The 23,241-nt window shown below is 43.7% G+C and overlaps 1 long non-coding RNA gene across 1 annotated transcript in view; it reads right to left on the bottom strand.

Moving 5' to 3' along the window:
- Window positions 1-13,714: 13,714 nt before the first annotated feature.
- LOC128852470 (uncharacterized) overlaps window positions 13,715-23,241 on the bottom strand; it is a 28,520-nt gene continuing 18,993 nt past the window's right edge. Inside the window, exons 4-6 of the long non-coding RNA XR_008450314.1 lie at window positions 18,687-18,810; window positions 17,844-18,108; window positions 13,715-13,814 (exon numbers count right to left, since the gene is read on the bottom strand). This is a non-coding gene — a long non-coding RNA (uncharacterized LOC128852470). The remainder of the gene's footprint in view (window positions 13,815-17,843; window positions 18,109-18,686; window positions 18,811-23,241) is intronic.

Raw genomic sequence — 23,241 nt, 5'->3', positions numbered from 1 at the left:
TCTTCATTTTTTATATCATTTCCTTGAGGGCTCGCTCCTCTTCCACCCCGGAAGTTTAAAGATAAATTTTTTTAATGCTTTTATTTAAAAAAAAAAAAGCATTTCCAAGTATGTGGTAATTCCACATGAAAAGCTCTCCCTGGTGACTACCAAGACCTGACACTGAAGCACACAAACGTTAGACAAAAGCCACATTACAGATAACACAGCATTCCTCCCAGCCCTGGGGATTGGATTACATGAAAACTACAGCCTGCAATGTAAAAAAAAAATGGGTTGGATGACTTATTGTACATTTCAGACTTCAAATAACTTTTGCTTATGTTTATTTACGCTGACATTAAGAACAGCACTGTAGATGTATATAAATACAACACTCATAGCTGAAATAGCATCCGAGATCAAATATAAAACCTGGGATATGGTTTTGAATGTACAGAGTTGATTTAGAGCCTCACAGCTCTGCAGTCACACTGGTTTGAGACACGTATTAATTTTGCAGCTCTACAAACCCAAGTTATCACTGCCTCAAAGTGCATAGGCTTAATTACACTCCTGTCCAAAAAAAATCTAACTCACTATTGCTGTACAAGATGTATGTGCAGAGCAAAAGAAAAAAATTAAGAGAAAGGGTTTTATTTGGTTTTACATTTAATGTAGCTTTCTTATGAATAGTTAAACTGATTGTATTTAGGTTTCTTGGCTGTTTGTGTGTTTTTCTCTTAGCAACAAGGAGAAAAACAGTTTTTAAGTATAGGAAACCATAACTAGGATCATAAAAATTGGCAGAGAAAATAGGATATTTCAAACTACCTATAACAAATCATTCACGTTGTTTAAGCTACAAATTGCAGGTATTCCTTGTGTTTTGAAAAAACGTAGTTTTGTGTAAATACAAACATTTAGACTTTTATTTTACACAAAAACTTTCTTCCCAAAGAGCTTTTACATGTGGAACCAATTCAAATCCTAGGAAATCCCTGAGGACTTTTGTTCATAGGAATATTCCCAACTCAGTGAGATTATTCATTTATTTAGAATTAGTCACCAGTTTCTCTATTTGCAGAAGTGAGTCTGCAGGAAAGGTTTCTTATATACCACTGAAATGCAGACCCTCTCTAAAGCAAGATAAAGTTGTTTAGTAACTTTCTACCACCAAAGGCACCAAGAAATTAAGCCTTCGGGTTTGGATAAGGAAGAGATAGAAAGGCAGAATGTAAAAGACAGTTAAAACTTGAGGAGGACTGGACTTTACATCATTCCTCTCATCAAAAAGCATACCCCAAGGTATTTAGCAATACATTCGTAAGTCAAAACCGTGCCTCTGCACTGTTTCTCTGGATTTAGAAGGGACCACCACTGGTTTGAGCACCTTGGCATCACCTGCAAGAGACAAGATCTTGCCCAGCAAAGCTTAATAAGAGCTGGAAGGGATCACACTCCAAAATTTCACAGCCTCCAGGCTATGGAGTTTCTATTGAGTAACTAGACAGGAGAAGTCTTACTAAAGAAAAACTATTAGCATACAGCTGACAAAAACCTCTCCAAAGCTGTTATCCTGTAAATCTCAGGCTGTGAAGGTTGCCATGGCCTGTGAGTCATGGCCCAACACAGCATTAGGGTCTTCTAAACACTCCACCACAGGTCAGTGTGATGAGCAGCTCAGAGCCAGTGAGCAGCCCCGCTCTCTGCCCATCACAAATGTATTCCAAAGAAATATTTATCAGTAAACAAACTAAGAGACACACTCAACTTTGCACCTTTCAGCATGGTTTGGAAATTAATGACCCATGAGTTGGCAGCACACCTTCTCCTTCCTTGGATTCAGAATAACCCAAGTTAACTAGGATAGCAAAGTGCAAAACAAGGTTTAAATGAGAGATTTCCCAGAGTGCTGAGGTCTTCAGCAAATTCCTTTTCCTCAATCCTCATTACTGTATAACCAGCTGCTGTTTGAGAGCTTTCTGTGGGAGGAGGAAGCCGGCTCTTATCAGGTGGGGGAAATCAAGGGTCAGAACAAGATCTAGGCACTGGCTTAAGGCTCCATCAAGGTTTTCTTTCCACCATCATTATGCTAATCTCAGACTGAATATTGCCAGAGGTAAAAACCAAGCACCCCTGCAGTCAGGAGAACAAAAATGTAAAAGAGATTATAATCTTAAAACAAGATGGGGGAAGCAGGTGTTATTTGCTGCAATGCTTTTGAGGGTCAGCAGGACCAGTCATATGCTAAGTGCTTTACCTGATGGCATCAGCCCTCCCCCTTTTTCTGTACAATACCAGAGTGGTGAGGCCACAGAACAGGTTGCCCAGGGAAGTTGTGGCTGCCTCATCTCTGGAGGTGTTCGAGGCCAAGTTGGATGGGCCTTGGACAGCCTGATCCAGTGGGATGTGTCCCTGCCCATGGCAGGGGGTGGAAATGGATGACCTTTAAGGTCCCTTCCAACCCCAACTATCCAATGATTAAGACAGTGAGCAGTGAGAGACCTTAGAGCATCTTCCAGTACTGAAAGGGGCTCCAGGAAAGCTGGGGAGGGGCTCTCGATCCAGGAGTGCAGGGATAGGACAAGCAAGACCATTTTTAAGCTGAAAGAGGGGAGACTGAAGTAAGATCTTAGAAAGAAAGGTTTTCCTATGAGAGTGGTGAGGCCCTGGCCCAGGTTTCCCAGAGCAGTGGTGGCTGCCCCATCCCTGGAGAGATTCAAGGCCAAGTTGGATGGGGCTTGGAGCCCCTGGTCCAGTGGAAAGTGTCCCGGCCTGCAGCGTGGGAGTGGAACTGGGTGAGCTTTAAGATCCTTTCCAACCCAAAGCATTCTATGATTCCAAGTTACTTGTAGAGCCAGAGAGGTTGAGACAAGCATGTGCCCCTCTACTGTCCCACAGTCGGCAGTCAGATGTGCTTAACTACTTCTGTACAGTGTGACTTGCTGGGTATATCCACCAGTCTCAATCACACCAAAAACTCCTTGCTCTGGGCTGACTCGGAGATGCTGGGACCTTAGTGTTCAGCTCAAGCTAATTGTTAAACTTGAGCTAATAACCCTGCAGCTTTTGATCCACTTAGCAAGCTAAACTGAATCCAACACACTGCAGGGTTGCCCAGGATTCCCTGCAAACCCACAGCACACCCTCTGAAGGCACAGTTGGGCCTCCAAATTCCCACCAGAGCTACTACACATATGATCTGGTGGCACACAAAGACTGTTCCTGTGAAGCATCTTAAAGTGGCACCTTTCTGGTAGGAATTGTTGAACAATTATTCTTCCCATAGCATGTGGCAACTTCTAAGCAGTTCTGCAGACTGAACTACACCAGCAGTCTTGGTGGAGAAGCATTACTGTAGAAATGTGTTTTCTTCCAGCAAGCTCAACAGCTCTTGTCCAATTTCCTAGTGGAATTAGTTGTTCTCATTCTGGATTTCCATTTTAACTCAGGCACATAATTAAACAGCACACAGATTTGAGCTGCACATGCTTATTGGAAGTGGCAGTCTCTGAATGACTGGTATGCCTCCAAGCTTGTGAAACAATTACACTCACTGCAGTCCTGCTAGATCCAGAGAAGCCCCAAACCCAGTCTCACTCTTTATGACCTAAGCCCCAAACAGCCAATGACACCTGTGGAGATCAAGAGGACATCAGTAGACAGGATCGGCTTATCCAGAATACTGGAGTTCACATTTACTGGAGTGTCTTTTAAACAACCACCTTACCGCATCTTTCATTTATAGAAAATAAAAGACTAGATTCTTGTGAGCATTCCGCTTCTTATTGCACACTCACAGAGAAGCTGGGTACTGTCCTTTTGGAAACCAGCTCTACCTTCCCTCTAATGCATCCTGGAAATGATCCCATCAAGGGACAACAAGACAAGGAGGCAAAGAGGTGACTGCACAAGAACAGGGTCTGTAGGCTTCAGCCACAACTTCTCCAGGGTTGGTTTTACAGCCTACAGAATAGGGAGAATGTAACGGAAATCCTGAATGCCCTGTGATCACATCATTGCTTGATAGAATGGAAAATGACACAAGACAGCCTCATGGGTGTTGGGGCTCCTACCCGTCAAAGCTTGGCCTCCAGCAGGACTGCACATGAAAATCTGTGTCAATGGGAATACAGCTAACTGTTGTGGTTTGAGCTAAATTAGAGGCAGTTTTCTGACTCCGACTCAGTTTCCTCTAAGTAACTAGGTTTTCTGAAAGTTAACTGCATGTTTTTCAGGCAGTTTCTCTCTAGCAGTGATAACACGGGGCACTGGCAATCAGAAAGGCCATTGCTAACACTTATTCCTACAGAAACCAAGGCTATCCCAGAACTAGCAAAAAAGAGGCTTCACCTGCAAGGAGGGGTGGACAGGAGAGGTGACCCCAACCTGACCAGAGCATTCCACCCCACATCATACTCTGTATAAAATTGAGAGACCGTGAAGGACTCTCTTCTGCAATGGCTGATGCCCAGTGAAAACCTTGTCTGATTGCTCCCAATCCCTAATCCATGCATTCCTAAATCCAGTTCCTGAGCTCAGCTCCCTCCTGGCCAGACTCATTCCCTTGTGTCTGCTCTGCAGCGTTTGCAGTGATGTACAGTCACAAAGGGTGGTGGCTACAACCTCATTTGTTTGTATAAATTTTATTACTTTCTATTTTCATTATTTCATTAAAACTGTAGTTTCAGTTTCCAACCCACTCGTCTTTATCCTCTCATTTTCCTTTCCCTGGTGTGTGTCAGGGGGCAATTTGGGATTCCAAATCCACAGGTTTAGCTACCAAAGTTAGCCAGGTCAGGGCTAAACTATGACACTAAATTAGGTCTTAAATTAGTTAAATATTCTGAGGTTCTTGCATATTAAAGCCGAAAACCATTTAAAGAAAAGTTCTGAGCAGAAAAAGATTCTGTTTGGACAGACAGAGCTTCGATTTAACTACACTGGTGCCGATGAAACCTCTTCATTACAAAAATGTAAGTGGTGAGTACATGCAGGAGCACCCTTTTTAGCATGAAGCATAAAACTTTAAAAATAAACTGTTTACATATCCTTATTGGATATCTGAAAGAAAACTGGCAGGATGAATCAGAGGCGGTTTGAAAAATGCTTCCAAGACTTGTCGTTAACAAGGCTGACAGCATTCTGGTTTCTTAAATGATTGCACAGAGCTTTGAAGAAATAAGGAACGTTATAAAAACAGTTCACATAGCAAAGTAAACACTCCACCCTAATAGGAAGTCTCTCCCCCCCCTTTTGGATCAGACATTTTGTTATGTTTTCAAGCTTGAACTTCAAATCCAGCCTCAGAAGAGGTCCCAGTCTGATGGGTATTGGACAAAACCCCAGTACCATACAGGAAGGCACCTTATTCTTGGCAGTGTCCTCACAAAAATGAGATCAGTGCTCTGGGCTTAGGTTGGATTTCCTGTGCAACATATCTGAGTGTAAGATACACAGGAGTATTCATTCTTGAGCTAATTATAAACATCAACTTAGAAGTCATTAAAGAACTCCAAACTGAAAACAAGGCTTCAAAAGTCAGCATCAGACTTCAAGTGGTTTTAATCCCTTGGTATTTGTGACAAAGCCAACACCACACATGATCAGCTGCCTCGAGCATCCAATTCAAAGCAAATTCTAACCAACACAATCCCATCAATTTATTCCAGGCACTTTGGATTACTGTTTTGTGTGAAAAAGAAAATAAATTAATGCCCAAAGTAACAGATCTCTTCCCCAAGCGCCTCATGAAGTGCCTCTCATGCTTTTTGCATTCATCCCATTGGATCTTTTCCCATCTTATCCAACTGCCAATTTGCACCTAGCATTGTGCCTACCTTTTTCCACTGTCTCACGGCTCAGTGCGTGTTTGAACCCAAAATTTAACTGCACTAACATGAGAGGTAAGGACTCATTTGCAAGTGCAACAGCAATAGATTTTTTTTTCCCCCAGAAGTGGTAAAGAGAAACTACTTCAGGATAAATACTGCAGTGATAAAGAACAACACACATTTGTAAACAATCAGACAGCTTCCTCACCTCAAATATTAGCTATGTCTAGAGCAGAACAGGAGTCAAGCCATGAGGAGGTTCAAACAGCACTGAATTTGAATGCTTTCTCCATTTGCCCATTTGGAATAGGCAAGATTACTTCTGGCTTGTACGGCGTGTGAAAGTTCCCTCCCAAAACTTTCCAATAAAGAATAGGAACAAAAAGCATCTCCACTCAAAACCAGAATAGAATCATTGATGTTGGAAAACATCTCTAGGGTCATCCAGTCCAACCGTCAGCCCAACATCACCACGCCTGCTAAATCATGTCCTGAAGTGCCATGCCTCCACTCTTTTTGAACACCTACAGGGAAGGGAAGGGGACTCCACAATTGCCCCGAGCAGCCTCTGCCACGGTTTCACCACTCTTACAAAGAAATGTTGCCTAATATCCAGTGTTAGGAATTCCAATATCAAATACCTGTTCTCAGAACGTAACAGGAATGGCTTCTAGAGGCTGTGGAAAAAACAGGTGAGCATTAGGTCTCCCTACAAGGAGAATCAAACCCAAGGTTTTCCAAAATGAGTCCATCCTCAACCATAAGCACAATTTGGTTTTGCCCAAGGAATTACTTTACACTTTTAGTAACCAGTTCCACATGTACTTGTAAATACAATCCTGAGAGTTCCAGAAACTTGAAATAAAGTAGGAAGAAGCGACTTTCCGCTCTTCTAGCTAGTAGACCAGTACAAGTTGCCTGAAAGTTAGGATTACAGACCACCATTACACCACTCAGTAATAATATTTATCTCCCGAAGTTATCTGCTGCAGCAAAGTCATCAATTCTGAGCAGTTTAAAAAGAGGCACTAAGAGTAGAAGCGCTTAAACACGCAGCTTTATCTTCAAGGAATTCGCATGACAGTTTTGCTCTTTTATCAAGAGCAGGCAAACTAGGATTTAGCATGGTTTTACAATCCTGGCATAGAGCGGATTGTGGCTGATATGACCATTTAAGGCCTGATCCAAACACTTGGAAGCTTTTGCCATTTACTGACTCTATTCGGTACACTCATACATTTACATCTAGTCTTGCAAGAGTGGTCCCATCAGTCCTGGTCCCAGGAGAACTGACCTGTTTTGGTGACCACCCAGAGCCAGCCAAGTGCCAATGCTTTCGATGCTGGAAAGCATTCTATTGCAGGACTGGTCTCCAGACCCTTCACAGGGCTCAGCGTAGAGGGCAAAGCAGGGCAAAATGAAATAGAAAATGACATTTCTAGGCACGTACCACCAGGAGATGCATCAAGCACCCACATCTTATTTTCTTAGCCCAAAAACAAAGAGAAAGCCCTATGACAGACAGTAAGGATCTTTACTTTTAAAGCAGTATTTCCAAGGTCCCTTTCCCAGTCTATCCCCTACTTTGTGAGGTGAAATTATCTTTTCTACCTGCCTCAAAGGATTTCTTATCTATTTCAAGCTCCTTTGGAGAAGCCAAAGGCAGGGAAGAGAGGATGCAGCTCATGGTTTATCCAGAGGGCCCAGAGGTATCAGATTCCTCCCATGCTGTGACTGACAAAACATTAGTAAGATGAATTAGTGTCTTTTTCCAGTTATGTCTGAAACACCTGAAATCAGCAAGAAAGCACCAGTCACCTCCTGCTTCAGGTGATAAACTTCCCAGGTAACAGCCTTCTCACAACAGGCACCATTCCTTTGTGCATCAAAGAACTCTGATCTGAACTTGGCTTTCTGGGAACTACAGTGAAGAACAAGAGCAGTCCCAAAACGCCTCTAATTTCTGCTAGCAACCAAACTCCCTCATCCTCTACTCCCTTTTCTGTGATAGCTCTAACCTTATAACCCAGAGGCCAGGGACCTTTTTATTGAACGAACACAGAAAATCTCTTTTGCCTTTAGCTTTCTAATCTGTTCACATTTTTCTGTCACTACTGTTAAGCAACTGTTTCTTCTCTGGGGGTACTTGGAAGATTCAGTCTGCTGCAGAAGCATTCTGCCTAAATAGGCTTTATTCCCTCAAAGCAAACAGTCATTATTTGGGTCCTTGCTCCCCTATCAAATCCTACAGCTGTGGAGAAAGCCATCCAGAGGGAAGAAGTCTTCCCACTCAAGACAAGCAGAGGCCAAGGCAGAGAGTTAGCCGAGGAGACATATATATAACAGATATTTTAAGTAAGGCAGTTATCTCCTCAGCACTGACTCACAGTGCTTACAGGGCAGCAGGAGGCTGGTTTGCAAAGCCAAGCTCCCATTTTTCCTTCCATACTTTGGTGATGAGTCAGCAGTCTGATTTTTAGGCAACACAGTTGAAGTGTTGTTTCTTTGCTGTCCCCTCAATGCTCTGGAACAGAGTCAGAATCAGCTGCTCTGGGATGGTGTAAGAGCCAGCACCTTCGTCCTACGGCTGAGGAAGGAAGAAACCACACCGCATCAGCTTCAGTCAGTGGCAGTCCTAACAGGCAGGTTCAGCCATGCCTCAGGGAGGACTGGGTTGCTAGCACAGCTCCTGGGCTACAGAATATGGAGACAAGCAGCCCCAGGGAGCTCTGCTCAGCCATCCATGACCACAACAGATGTTAGAGGTTTCTCACTTCAAGTGTCTGCCCTTTTAGTTCACCATTGTGGCCTCCTTCATAGCTTCCACAGAGGTGGACTTGGCTAAAAGAAAGTCACCCCCATGGGACTTACTACCTTCACAACCCCATGCCAGCAGTATTGGAAATTCTTTCTGGTGATGCTTTCTTCACAGTCTCCATTCAACTCAAATACAACCCCTGCTTCAGCCATCCAGGAGCACAACTGACAGGCTATTTCAAGTCCATACCATGGACACAAAGTACTTAGAGGAGGGGTTGAGCTCATCTCCACACTGCCTTCCCCCCAGCACAATCGGTACCAGCCCTCTCCTACAATAAGCGAACCACTTCCTCTGTGCCCCACTCTCCACCCATCATTCTCACAGCCACTTAATTCTCCATTCCAGTTCAGAAAGATGGCTTGAAGACAGCTAAAGAAGTCAAAACTAACTTTAAGGATTCAAATCAGCGTGTCTCCTTATCAGGCATGGACTGAGGATCTCCAAAGGGAGCAGGCCGAGGTTCTGCCACCAACTCTTAATGATGTTCTGTGAACCATTCCCAGCATCATGGTCATTGATGACACAAGACTGCTTTCACAAGTCACATTCTTGACAGTATACACTGAAAACATTTGCCATTTCCCCTTAACGTTTCCTTCCATGTGCTGGAAATGTTGAGAACTCCCAACTAGAGACACAGGAACTGACACTTCAATTTTACTGAAAACCACCAAGTCAATTTTCATCCCAAATTGGAGAAAAGTTCCATGATTTAACGATTAAATTACCATCCCAGGGAAACGTCTGTTGGAGTCAGAAAATCATTCTATTTCAATAAAATCAAGACGACTTGTTCAAACAATGGTGTTTTGAAGTTTATTACTGTAACTCAACATATTTTTCAGTGATACCATTATTCTGAAGGGAAACCCTTCCTCCTCATTCACTCATATGACAGAGCTCCTACACCCATGCCAGCATTTTACCGTAAAAGTTTTGAATTTGTTAAAAAATTGTCGTTGTGTGGAAACTTTCTGTCAGAAGGCTTCCTACAACATCTGCTCTCGAGAGCCTGCCTCCCTGGCTGTCAGCACCAGCCTCTGTTGAGCAATGTCCCCCATGGAGGGGAGTCAGTAGATGGCAAACATGACTATGAGGGATGAGCATCACCACACTGCTAAGAGAGCACTGTTTACACATCAACAAACACTCTCCAAGCCATGCTTTCTATTCCCAAACACTGAGCCCAGCTTCTGGGCTTTGCCTATTGTTTCAGCCCTATTTTTACATGGCTTCCCCCCCTCATAGTGATTTGAGGACAACAAAATGAGAAACACCCAAAGACTATAAATACCTCATTTATAAAACTTCTGATCTCCATTTCTACCAGCCATCCTTCAGTGTTGCATTTACCTGGGAAACACCTCCACTGAAGCCACCAGTTGCTGTCCCGGGGATTTCAGTCAGGGAAGGAGTACTCTCAGTATCCACAAACCATATTTCCACCCAGCCTTTTGAGAGAGATACTCAACATTTATTAAATGGTTGACATTTGGGGACTATAACCAGCAAAAGGTGCACTCATATGAGCAGTTCCCACTTAGTGAACCATCGGCACTATGCACACAACCAATAACAGCTCCTGTAACAATGAAGTAGCCACAAAGAGAAGGACTTGAGGTTCTGGTGGATGAGAAGCTCAACGTGAGCCAGCAACATGCACTCACAGCTTGGAAAGCCAACCACATCCAGAGCTGCATCAGAAATGGGACCAGCAGGGTGAGGGAGGGGATTCTGCCCCTCCGCTCTGGTGAGACCCCACCTGGAGTCCTGTGCTCAGTCCTGGAGTCCTCAACACAGGAAGGACACAGATCTGTTAGAGCGAGTCCAGACCGCAGAGATGATCTGAGGGCTGGAGCACCTCCCAGGAGAATTGTGGTTGTTCAGCCTGGAGAAGAGAAGGCTCCAGAGATACCTTATAGCGACCTTCCAGTTCTTAAAAGGGGCCTCCAGGAAAGCTGGAAAGGGGCTATTTATCAGGGAGTGCAGGGATAGGATAAGGGGGAATGGTTTTAAACTGAAACAGGAGAGATTTAGACAAGATACCAGGATAAAGGATTTTCCTGTGAGGGTGGTGAGGTACTGGCCCTGGTTGCCTGGAGAAGTTATAGGTGCCCAAATGCCCCATCCCTGGAGAAGTTCAAGGCCACGCTGGATGGGGCTTTGAGCAACCAGACCCCATGGGAGGGGCATCCCTGCCCATCATAGGGGGTTGGAACTGCTGATCTTCAAAGTACCTTCCAGCCCAAACCATTCTATGCAGAAGAGAATTGGTTATCGAATGAAGGAACAGGGCATCAGTGGCAAAACGTGTCTGCACGAGAGCAGGCACAAAACTCGCAGCCTGAGATAAGTCCTTAAATAACTGTGTTCAGAGAAGTTACAGCAGATAACCCTATCGTACTCTCCTGTACTTTCAGAGTATGAAATGCTTCCAAGAGACTGATTTCAGACACATGCAAAGAAATCAATTGCACTGGTAACTTTCCAGTGAGTGGAATTTATTATGTTTGTTCAAAAGGAATAATCCAGTGGAGAAAAATGTAGCCTTGATATTTTACTTGCATAATCAGCAAATGAGCCAGAAAAAATGTCAAAGCAAAAAAAACCAAAAGGCTGGCCAGGATAAAAAAGAAATGCATAGATTTAGTGACAGTATGGTTAAGATTGGTATAATCAAAAAAGCAGAAGGAAAATAAGGAATACTGGACCACAATTTCCAGTCTTTCTTGCCTGTGCTGTCAATGGGGTACAAGAAAGATGTATTGCAGCCACTGTTTGGGAAATGAGAGGTCTACTGTATCCGTGTAAAGCCAGAGGCAGCAGTAGGAAAAGGGAATATGGCAGATTACCATGGCCCAGTCTCCCAATTACCCACCAGCAGGAAGATTTTGCACAGTTTGCCATCACTAGAGAAACATTGCAAGCTCCAATTCTGTCTATTATTCTAGCCAACTGCTCTCTGCACTCAAGGTACTCTAAACTGACTTCCAACACAGAGACTGGGTTCTAATTTAGTCGCCATAAGCATAGCATCTAGTTATATCAAGCTTGTAACCTCCAAGCTGTGAGCCAAATGCTTTAGATAGCATATAGCTGATAACCCACCACCAGTCAAAGGAGTCTTCATTTTTCCCCAGGAGAGAACTACAGGGTAAAGCCCAAAGACATTGGTGGCTGCAGCCGACCCAGTGCAAGAATTTGTTGCAGCATGCATAGATCAAAAAAGTATCAATGTATTTCAGCTGAAATGGATAAAACTGAACATAACAACGTTTCACACTTGACTTCCTGAGCCCCCAACAGCCAGCCCTGCCCAAGTTGTAGAAGCCAGGAGCAAGGCAGGGAGAGGCCAGAAGTCCCATGAGGGATCCTACCCCTCTGTGGTAGGCAGGAGCTATCAGCATTGGTGTTTTAGACTGGACTACAGCACTTCTCCAAAGCCTATTAGCTCTGGAGTAGACTTATCACCAGCTTAAATGACCACAGCTGCAGGCAAACATAGCACCAGAAAACAGTCTTTAACTCGGACAACATTGCACCACATCTCAGCTTTCACAGGCACTCCAGATGGAGATTATTCCATTCATCCCACACTCAAAAGATGCCTTGTAGTCTGATAGCATACCTTAGAAGAACAGGGCTGATCTTCCACCAGGTGAAGTGGGATGGACAAGAGGTATGAGCACCAGATGCACGGGGAAAGGTTAATCTGCCTTTTCTTTGCACCATTCTCCTACACTTAAAGGAGAACGGCTGTTTCTGACAAGCAGCCAGACATCACTTGTTTCAAAGGCATCAGCAAAAGGCAAAAGAAGAGACTTGTTGAAAATTGACATCTGTTTCCAAGAAAAGCTGAAAGAAGCTGGCTGACAGAAATCTGAGCGCCCTCAAGACCATAGTGGTACCCGACTTCTAGGAACTGGCACGAAGGAGAAAACACATTTTGTAAGGAACATGCAGAGCATAAGAAAACCTTCTTGCTTTCCTTGGTTGTAAAGCTATCCAAACAAAGAAAGAAACTTTTAAGGGCTTGGGGGAATTACTTGTAACAGCCTTATCCATGTTTAAGATTATTCAGCAGTATTGCCTTCCCAGATTATTATCTAATTAGGTTTAACATATACCATTCCCCAAACAGATTGTTTTTAATAAAAGGAATACATTTTACATTAATACCTTACTCTGCCTGGGTTCCCCAGGGACTAGGAGTGTAAGAAATGGGTGGGTCTGTGTGGGGAAGACAGCAGCTATGAAAGGGTTCCTCTAACCCCTAACTGCTTGCAGCTGCTATCTGTGCCATACTCCACAAACAAGCCAGGCTTTGTCTCAGGCTGTGTTTCTGTGCATTGCTCAGCAGAGAGGGAAAGATCACCCTGTCTAGACCTCCTTGCAAAGCACATTCAGTATTTTCTGCAGAAACGGTCACACTTCCCCAAATAGGAAAACAAGACTTTTACCCTTTTCATATGAGAGCAAAAAGCGGGTTTAAAATGAAAACACACCAGAATGGAGATAACTGACAAAACATAGTAAACTTGTATTTCCACCCTACACATTTTCTTTTAATAAGTGATTTGTTTTCATTTCATAAAAGCCACAAAACTACTGCAGGTTTTTCAGGACAAACAGATAAATTTTTTTCTTCTCCTGTTTGCTAATAGGAAGTTTTCAAACAGTGCCTGAAGCATGCAGAGAGAAAAACCACTTCATTACCTTCGTCAGGGAAAAAGCAAGAAAAAAAACCCCAGTATTTGTGATATTACTTCTTAATAACATTATGAGTGATGTCTTGGGTGATTCACTCTCTCTTTATTATTGTCAGTCATTCACTGTCCATTTGCTCATTGCCCACACATGGAAAGAGACACTGCCTTTAGGATTCCGTAGGACAAATGGCCTCAACTTCTTCACATGACAATACAGACACTTCTTTCAAATTACCTGTATTTCATCATCTTTTTCATTCATTTGTACATCCACACTAATAATAGTTGTTTTAATTAGTAAAACTCAGCGAGCCCAACTGAAAAAACCCACAATGAATACCCACAGCACGGTAAAAGAAAGGCATTACCTGGTGTACAGATCTCAGCTGTCCTCTCCCCTCTGACACAAAGATTTAGTAGACCCCTCGCTGGCATCAAATGTAAGTTCATGTACAGGAAAAGACAATGCTGAAAGAGAGCACAGGAAAAAAAACCATGTTAAGTCACCTTTATTCTTCTTTTTTTCACAGGGTTTTCTAGCCAGTCTCATACTTCAGAGCTATTTGAAGCAAGAAAGGGCAAAAAGAGCACAAGGGTTTATCTCAGTTGGTAGGAGCAGAAAGCATAAGAAGCACCAAAAGCAGCAAGAAAGTGACTATTCCTCCTTTTAAAGACCTTTGTGGGCAAAGGGAGATTTCAACAGTTAGCTCAAATATCCATAAGGCTTTTTAGCTCTTAAGGATGGTGGGGCATAATTAGAAGGAAGCAAAGTTGCCAGCATCTAAAAACACTCCTTTCCCAACAGACATAGCCCTCTTCTAGCAGCAGAACTCTTCTTCAGAAAAAAGGGCTGCCCTATATAACAAATTTTCACACTTTCAAGCTTAGAGGAAGCTTCACACAAAGCTTAGTCAAGCAATTAAAAAAAACAAGTTGAAAAGACAACATAGAACAACCCAGAAATACCTGTCCCAAGCAGGAAAAAGCCAAAACCCACCACAAGCACTGCACCTCCATGAACACCTAACAGAGACTCCCTCCTCATAAAACACCAACACCCCAGCTTCTCCTGCATTTAAAGAGGTTCATCAGCAATCACCTGGTGCACATGATGGAATTCACCTGCAGTCCTCCCCCTCCAGTCACCATCCCAGTAATGACCTGGCTTTGCTAACGAGCATCAGCTTTCTGCTGCAGCTGCGGCGGCAAACAGGAGCTGAAGTTATTCCCCCCCCCCCCCCCCCCCCCCCCCACTTTCTTTTCAAACAACTGAAAAAGATCCTGCAAATTCAAAGTTTAATGGGGTACAAATTTTGCTCAGTACAAATTATGTATTCCAGAGGAAAGGAGTCCCTCTTGCACTGCTCTCCCTTTGGCTGTGCTCCCTAAGTGCCCTGCCATGTGCAGAGCCCCTCTTAGGGGCTCCTCCACCTAAATTGTTTTATGTAGGCCTGAGAAAAATTGGCATTTTCCATCAAAACTCTGCTTTGACCAAAAAATCCAGCAGTTTTCCTTTGCCCTGAACATATTAGAGAAAAACAACCATAACAGGTGGGGGCTTCCAGGTTCAAATTACTCTCCTCATCCAGCTCAACAATTATGTTTACCAAGTCATCTTGTTTATTTTTATTTAAATTTATTTATTTATAATCCAACCCTTTAGAAACATCAGGATTTTCTCTTGTTGCTATTACAATCCACTTCTAAACTAATTTTAATTATTACTCATTCAAAGGAAGGGTGTGGCCAAATTAAACTCTAATTTCTGAACTTATGTCCCTCATTTACAAAACAAGACAGCTGCAGGGGCAACTTCTTCACTATCCTCACCACTAAAAAAAGCTGGAAGAGATAAATCCACCAGGAAAATGCACAATAAGCAGCTTTATTAGTTGCCCCACCTGCTTCTAACATCACTCTTTAACAACACGTCCTACTCCCGGGGAGGAGAACGGCAAAACTTGCCCTTTTTAAGTGGAGCAAAGGGTGATTACACGGCTGGAAGGGAACCATGGATGATATTTCCAGGTTACTGGTCCAGGAATATTCCACATCACCTGCTACACAGATGTGTCCAGACGTGGGGGTGTTTGCCTCCTGTTCGAGGGCAGTCCCATCTTACACAAAGATCTCCCAGGCAGGGCAGGGAATGGCAGCAGATCCCAACTCCTGAGCTTGGGAACACCAAACCAGGACCACTCTCTCCTCTGTGAGCTGCTATATCACCATCTTCTTTTTGCACAGCCTCAGAGGGAAGAGTTAGCACTTTGGCCAAAGCAGCAGCTATCTTTGAAGAGTAATACCTCAAGAGAACCCACACAATTCATGGTTGTGGTCTTACTGGCAGCAAAGGTATCAACACCTCATGTCATCATCATTTAATCCCCAAAGTATCCCATTGCTGTAAAGAAAGGATCAGATGGTGGAGAAGAGAGGAGGTAAAGACTAAGTATCTGTAGATTTTCCAGGGTCAACGGATCATAAAATCATAGAATCATAAAATCATAGAATATTTTGGGCTGGAAGGGACTTGAAAGCTCATCCAGTTCCAGCCCCCTGCCATGGGCAGGGACACCTCCCACCGGATCAGGTTGCTCCAAGCCCCATCCAGCCTGGCCATGAACACCTCCAGGGATGGGACTTCTCTGAGCCACCCATGCCTCACCATCATAATATGTCATATGAATCTCCTGTCTTTTAGCCTAAAACCATTCCGCCTCATCCTATCCCTGCACTCCCTGATCAAGAGCCCCTCCCAGCTTTCCTGGAGCCCCTTTCAGTACTGGAAGCTGCTCTAAGGTCTCCCCGGAGCCTTCTCTTCTCCAGGCTGAACAACCCCAACTCTCTCAGTCTGTCCTCATACGAGATGTGCTCCAGCCCTTGGATCATCTTCATGGCCTCCTCTGAAACCGTTTCAAGAGCTCCATGTCCTTCCTGTGCTGAGGACTCCAGAACTGAATGCAGGGCTCCAGGTGAGGTCTCACGGGGTCTCACATCTGCAGATCTGCAGTAATGACTTTTTTTCAGAAGAACATAGGAAATCCTTCATCAGAAAGAGGGCTGAGACTAGTGATTCATTTGGTGAAAAACAAAGTGACTCCTTGGTCATGCATTAAATTACGCTGATTTACAGAAGCTAACGCTTTGTCTCTAATGACGTTGCCCAGACAAGTGTTCCCTGTCAGCATTTTCCCTTGCAGTCACCATGAGTCTGCATGTGTCCTCTCCACCCTGTCCCCTCGTTTTGGTTGGAGGGTACATTATTTTAGTAACATGCCCCACCACCCCATGGAAGAGAGTTGAAGTTTATCTTGGAAATAGGCATTTGCTCTCAGATATAATGAAAACATCAGAAGTCCTGGTCAGACAAGAGACACTCTGGAGCTCAGTTCATTACATTTCTCACAGTCAGTCCTTGCCAGCAGAGAATCAAACGCATACAAAAACAACAAAAAAAAGCATGTTGCCATTTCTTGCCCATTTTTTAATGGATATTTCAATATTTGGTTATTTTCCTTAGTGCCCCAGCTTCTGCATAACATTTCTGTACTCACTGACCATACTTGGGAAGTTTTTACCCAGGTTCTGTTGTTAAATTCCTGTTCCTGTTGTTAAGATACACAGCAAAACTTGAGTCTAACATGACAACTTTAAAGACATTGCCTAAAAACTCCTGGCAGGGGGGAAGGACAGGAGTTATTGTCCTCAAAAAAACTCACGGTAGCTAATCCAGCTTCATGGTTTACAAGTCTTATGAGGAGTGGCTGAAGGAACACCAGGTTGTTTAGCCTGGAGGAGGCTGAGGGGAGACCTCAACACTCTCTGCAACTCCCTACAAACTCCATACAATTTCCTACAACAAAAGAAGATTGTAGTGAGGCAAGTGTTGGTCTCTCCTCTCAAGTAACAAGTGATAGAATGAGAGGAAAAGGCCTCAAGTTGCACCAGAGGAGGGTTAGATTGGATATTAGGAAAAATTTCTTTACTGAAAGAGTGGTGAAGCCCTGGCAGAGGCTGCCCAGGGTGGTGGTGGAGTCTCCATTCCTGGAGCTGTTAAAAAAACATGTAAATATGGATACTTCGTGACATGGTGGCGATCCACAAGCTACACACTTGTATCCTGGTCCTCTTTCAACCTGCAGAGTCAAAGAAGGTGGTTCCATTATCTGTGCGGTGATCCAGAGGCTGACAAGGTCACTCTCAAGGTGAAATTGAAAAAGCAAAAATTATTCCAGCTTTGACCAAAATAAACAGAACAAAGAACCTGGGTGCACAGCTGAAATATGGGGAGGCAACTTCCCAAAGCTGCAGAAAACAGATTTTAGTCTGGTCAGATTATGGCCTGACCCCTGAACACAGCCAAGTTCACTCAGATTTGATCTGACACACACCAATACCAGTCAAGAAAACACAATGAGATAAATGATGTATATATAGAGGGAAAGAGAGAGTAGGGGAGGGGGAAAGGAGAGAGAGAAAGGGAAAGGAAAGGCTCACCATTCCAATGAGCAACAGCAATTCCTTGGGAACATGCGGTCTCTCCAGCAGCAGCTTCTTCCAGGCAGCGTGGTCCAGGGGGGTCCAACTGCAGTGACGGGCACCCACACACATGGATCCTCGCAAGATCTTTTACAAGGCCAGTCTGTGCCCCATCAACATGTGGAGGTGGTCTTGCCGTGCGTGTGCAGAAGCTCCTTCAGGAGGGTCCAGCCATTCCAGGGAAGACAGGTGGTGGTGAGCAGCCGGCTCAGGACTGTGAACACTACCAGGCAAGGGGAGGAGCAGTGTTTACTCCTGCATCTCCCCTCCCATCGAACCTGTCCCCAGAGAGGAGGCCCTCAGACAAAACAGTAAAGGCAGACAAAACAGTAAAGTTGGTCTTTACACATGGTTTAGTAGGTACAGTGGGGTTGGGCTGACGAACTTGATGATATTAGAGGTCTTTCTCAGCCTTAATGATTCTATGATTCTATGGTTTGAGAGTGCTTGATTCTTGAGAGGCACAACTCTTTGAAATCTGATTTTTTTTCTGGAGACCACATCATTTCCAAGTTTCTCTTTATGACTTTTGCTTAAATTTTCCGGATAAAAAGAGAGATTTGGCCAGGAAACACTCATGGGAAGCTTCCAGGTCTCTTTTTTTTCCCCTCTGAAGCTTGAAAAGCTAGATTTCATATCCATATAGAACAAGGGAATGAAATATGACTGGAGAGGAAAAGGCCTATTGTTTCTACAGACTCTTGCTTTCTGCAAGCCCATCTCCCCTTCAGCAGAAACAACAGACTTAGCTGCTCACTTTCCAGGACGCTGGTGTAAGGAAGTGAGTAGCAGGACCATTACCTTGTTCTGGTCCCTCCAGCAGTCTCAGCAACTTTGCCTGCACTCAGACCTAGATCTGGAGGAACTTGTTGGCCTCAACTTCCGTCAAGCTGTCCAAGTCTCCCAGTTACAGGGCATTAGGTTCCTGCAAGCCAGATTGCATACGTCAGCACAGTTCTTCAGCCTTATTTCTGCCTGTCTTCCAATGGATTGAGACAGAGTGGGAAAAAAAGAGGATCGTTGACACTGGACTGCTGTGCCAGTAATGGGTGACTTTCCCTTTGATGACCGTATAACTTGCAGACATCTTCAAAGGGTGTTTCACAACACAAGCCATCACTGCCACAAGAGTTGTAGCATCAGACTCACAGGCCAATATGGTTGGAAGGACTTCTGGAGGTCACGTGGTGTGACCTGCGTCTTATTCAGAGGAGGGACAGCTTTGACCAGGTGGTTCAAGGGCTTGTCTAAGCAAGTCTGAGCATCTCTAAAGCTACTTAGGCTGCTTCAGGAAGCACAAAGAGACTTCAGAGCTAATCCAGAGAGGCAGCAGAATAAGTCAGTTGATGTGAAAGTACAGGGAAATGGAGTGAAGTGTGTATATGGAAGCATACTTTTTTTATCAATCCTACCCTGCCTAAAGGCTATGAAATTGATTCCCAAGGGTTCACAGATTCATGGATTTCCTGTGGCACATTACCTCTGGGCCTCCACACCGTTATAATGCAAGATTCTCCAAAGATCTCCGTTGTGCCATCAACACATTTAATTTTACCATTAATCTCAATTTATTTGGTATTTTTCTTAACAGCTCAGCTTCTAAAGACATAGAGCTGTAGAACAATGTCAACCTTCATGGTAAGAAAAAACCCTGCTAGATTGTAGAGGAAAGCAGAACAGAGAACCTTACAAATTCAAAGGCCACAAGTCAAAAGCAGCCCCAATTAATTTTACTAGTTCAACATGCAGTGAAAGCTGGTTTGCTACCAAGCCACATCGGATGTGTGGATTCTCAATCATTTCTCTATTAGTGAAGCTTTCATAACATCTCTCCTGGGCACAGTCAGACCTACTCACGCCTGAATTCACTCTTCAATCTTTCCTTTCAGTCACAAGATTTCTCTCTCTTTCTCCTACTCAAAAATTTATTGCTGACACTTGCAGAAACAAATTTATCTTTGACATTTCTACCACTCTGGTGAAGTTGGTTGACATTAGTCAGTGGGTGCACAAGCTGAGGGCAGAAGAGCAGGATTGTGTAAGGAAACAGAGCGTAGGCAACACAGCTAAAATGATGGCACAATTTGTAAGCCAACCCCATCTTTCTCAGAGATCATAGAATCACAGATTCATGGAATGGTTGGGGTTGCAAAATAAGCCCATCCAGTTCCATTCCCTGCCATGCGCAGGGACACCTCCCACAGGATCACGTTGCTCCAAGCCCCATCCAACCTTGGCCTCGAACACCTCCAGAGAGGGGCAGCCACGACTGCTCTGGGCAATGGCTTCACCACCCTCACAGGAAAGCATTTCTTCCTAAAATCTCATCTCCATCTCCCCTCTTTCAGCTGAAAACTGTTCCCTTTCATCCTTTCCCTGCACTCTCTGATCAAGAGCTCCTCCCCATCTTTCCTGGAGCCCCTTTCCATACTGGAGGCTGCTCTAAAGTCTCCCTGGAGCCTTCTCTTCTCCAGGCTGAACAACACAAACTATCTCAGTCTGTCCTCGCATGGGAGGTGCTTCAGCCCTCAGGTCATCTTTGTGGCCTCCTCTGGACTCACTCCATACTCTTTAAATGCCTGGTCTTGCAAGGGAGAAAGTCTCAAATCAAGGCTAAAGTTGAGCGCAGAATTTATCACAAGGAAGCTCCGACATGAAACTTGTTATGTTTTAGTATTATGGTATGGGTATGTAGACAGATAATATTGTGTTTTATCCTAGGAAGTGGGAGGCATGGGAAACAGCTGTTGAGATCAGGACTATTTATTGAACACATTAAGTGTAGACGTACTATAAAAGCAGATCACCCCATGTACTAGTGAATTAAACATAAATATTGCAATGATTTATATACTGGTTTCCTGTCACTGAAGAGACACTTGTGACTGGCTTTCCAAGGAAGCAGTGTTGCACAAGCCGCTCTCTAATTCTAGCTGATGTGTCACGTTTTAAAACAATACTTTTTTAGAGTGTCAGGCTCACCACCCATCTGTTTCAACAAAATTCCCTACAAATCTTTCCCCCTTCTTTTGCTCTGCTACCAATTCTGCCCTTTTCTCTGATCACCTTACTCTTGTTCTAATACAAGCCTACTTGTTTCTATTAATCACCAGGTACCTAATTAAGCACTCTGTTTAATGTCCTGTGGTAGGAAAGCAAGATGTTATTGCCTAGAGGTTTTTTTCTTCCATAAATTTTGCCCATCTCCACCTATGGAAAGTGTTAAGCATTTGTCCTTATCTTGACCCTGCCTTTTGGAATTATTTCTGCCTTGTAAAAGACAAATTCCCAAACTCTCAGACTCAGAAATTTGCAAAGATCCCAATGCATGAACAGAACAATCTCTTGCTGCAAGAAATGGCAGTAAATCTCCCTCATTTTCAGACAAATCAACTGCTTTTATACTTCCATCCATTCATCCAGGATTTAATCCAATTAAGAGTCACTCCCTGGATTTTAAATATCTCCAATGTACTCATCCCATCCTACTGCTCTGATCTCATGTTAACTTGGTCCTCCAGAGACTCATCTGATTATTTTCATTTTTACTTCTACTCCGCCTAATTCACCCCCATGGAAGATTGTTATTTCATTTGTGTGGGTCCATCTCTTTGGGATTCTTTCTCCTGTTATTGAATCACTTCCTCTACAACAAACCCTTTTTTTCAAATTAGACTGTGTCAGAACCAAATATAAAGCATTTTACAACCTGCCCTTAAAAAGACCCATAAGGGGGAAAAAACCATGTTGTATGACAGTATTTCTGAATCTGAGTTGCTTGGACTCCACTTAGAAATCATCTTAATGAAACCACCCAACTTCATAAAGCCAATTTTTGAGTAATTAAGTAGATCTTTGGTGGTCAAGATCAGCTGAATGTATTCCAGCCTTAGAACAGTGAGTAGGCTGTAAATGGCCTCTGAACTGCTAAATTACATGGCATTGTTTTTACTGAATGATTAAAACCCTCCAACACCCACAAAGAACTTCCAAAACAGCTGAGCAAATGCTTTCAGAGGGTGTCACGCTTTTTCCTTTCCATATTTGAGACATGTTGTTCTCCAGGAATATATTGTCGTAAATAAAAATGGTTGGACGGATATTTGCAGAAAACAAAGAAAAGGGATCACAAAGCCCATCAAAGCAAAATCAGCCCCAATTTACATGGCACACATTAAAAAATAAACACAGATTCATCCATCTTTATCAGTGAGGCACAACCCATGTTCATGGTACACTATCTTCCAAGCAAGATTGATGTAAGAACTACGTAACATGGAGCCATCACCCAGAGAAGGAAGAATACAGAGGAAAGAACAACACTAGAACAGAAAGGCCAGAAATCCTTCTAAAAACATAGCACATCATTAAAGGGTAGAAAAAGTCCCATTAATTGTACGTTCTCTAATACGTGAGACACTCACTTTTACCTTACGCTAGCATCACAAGGCCTAAAATGATGATCGAGATCTCTAATGTGTGAGGATTTTTTAAAACAATCTATAAGAGGGCCTTTTCCTTGAAGTATTTACTGCTACAGCACGGAAAGCAAGAGGCAGAGGAACAGCAAATCAAGGCACAAAGGAGTGGTGGCAGAAGGAATGGGAAGGGTGCGCTGGTTCTTCTGACACCAGTTAAATCTTCAGAGCAACAACTCCCTGCTCTGTCATCTTCCTGGGGCCTCATAAAGCTGCATTCCTGTGGTCACAGGGACTAAGGTCTTGCAAAATGATCAGTTCCACGGATCAGGACAAGATTGCCAGCTGAGCTATCCTGAGATGGGAATCAGTGACACAATGAAATGTCTTTGGTCATGCCACAACACAGTTGGAGTTCTCAGCTATCTTTCACCATCATTTACAACCTGACATCAGGGCAGGGCTTTTGATTCCTGCGTGCTACTGGAAACGCTTTGCATTCGCGCAGCACTCAAAACAGGGCTTTGAAGGAGAGTGAAGACATTTGGGGAAAAATAAATCAAGCTTCAAGTCACCCCAGGACATGATATATACCTCAACATGGGATACACAAATGATCCTTTTCCCTATCCCAACCAGAGGATATGGAACTAAGTCTGGAGCCCTCAGCACAAGAAGGACATAGAGCTGTTGGAGCAGGTCCAGAGAAGGCCACAAAAATAATCCAAGGGCTACAGCACCTCCCATACGAGGACAGGCTGAGAGAGTTGGGATTGTTCAGCCTGGAGAAAAGAAGGCTTCAGGGACACCTTAGAGCAGCTTCCAGTGCTGAAAGGGGTTCCAGGAAAGGTGGGGAGGGACTTTTTAACGAGGCCCATTGTAACAGGGCAAGAAGTAATGGTTTTAAACTAAGGGAGGGGAGATTTGGACTGGATATA

Source organism: Cuculus canorus, chromosome 6, assembly GCF_017976375.1.
Source record: "Cuculus canorus isolate bCucCan1 chromosome 6, bCucCan1.pri, whole genome shotgun sequence".
In the NCBI taxonomy this organism is placed as follows: Eukaryota; Metazoa; Chordata; class Aves; order Cuculiformes; family Cuculidae; genus Cuculus; species Cuculus canorus.
The sequence above is the reverse complement of the archived record's forward strand: the minus strand, read 5'-3'. Positions and strand labels throughout refer to the sequence as shown.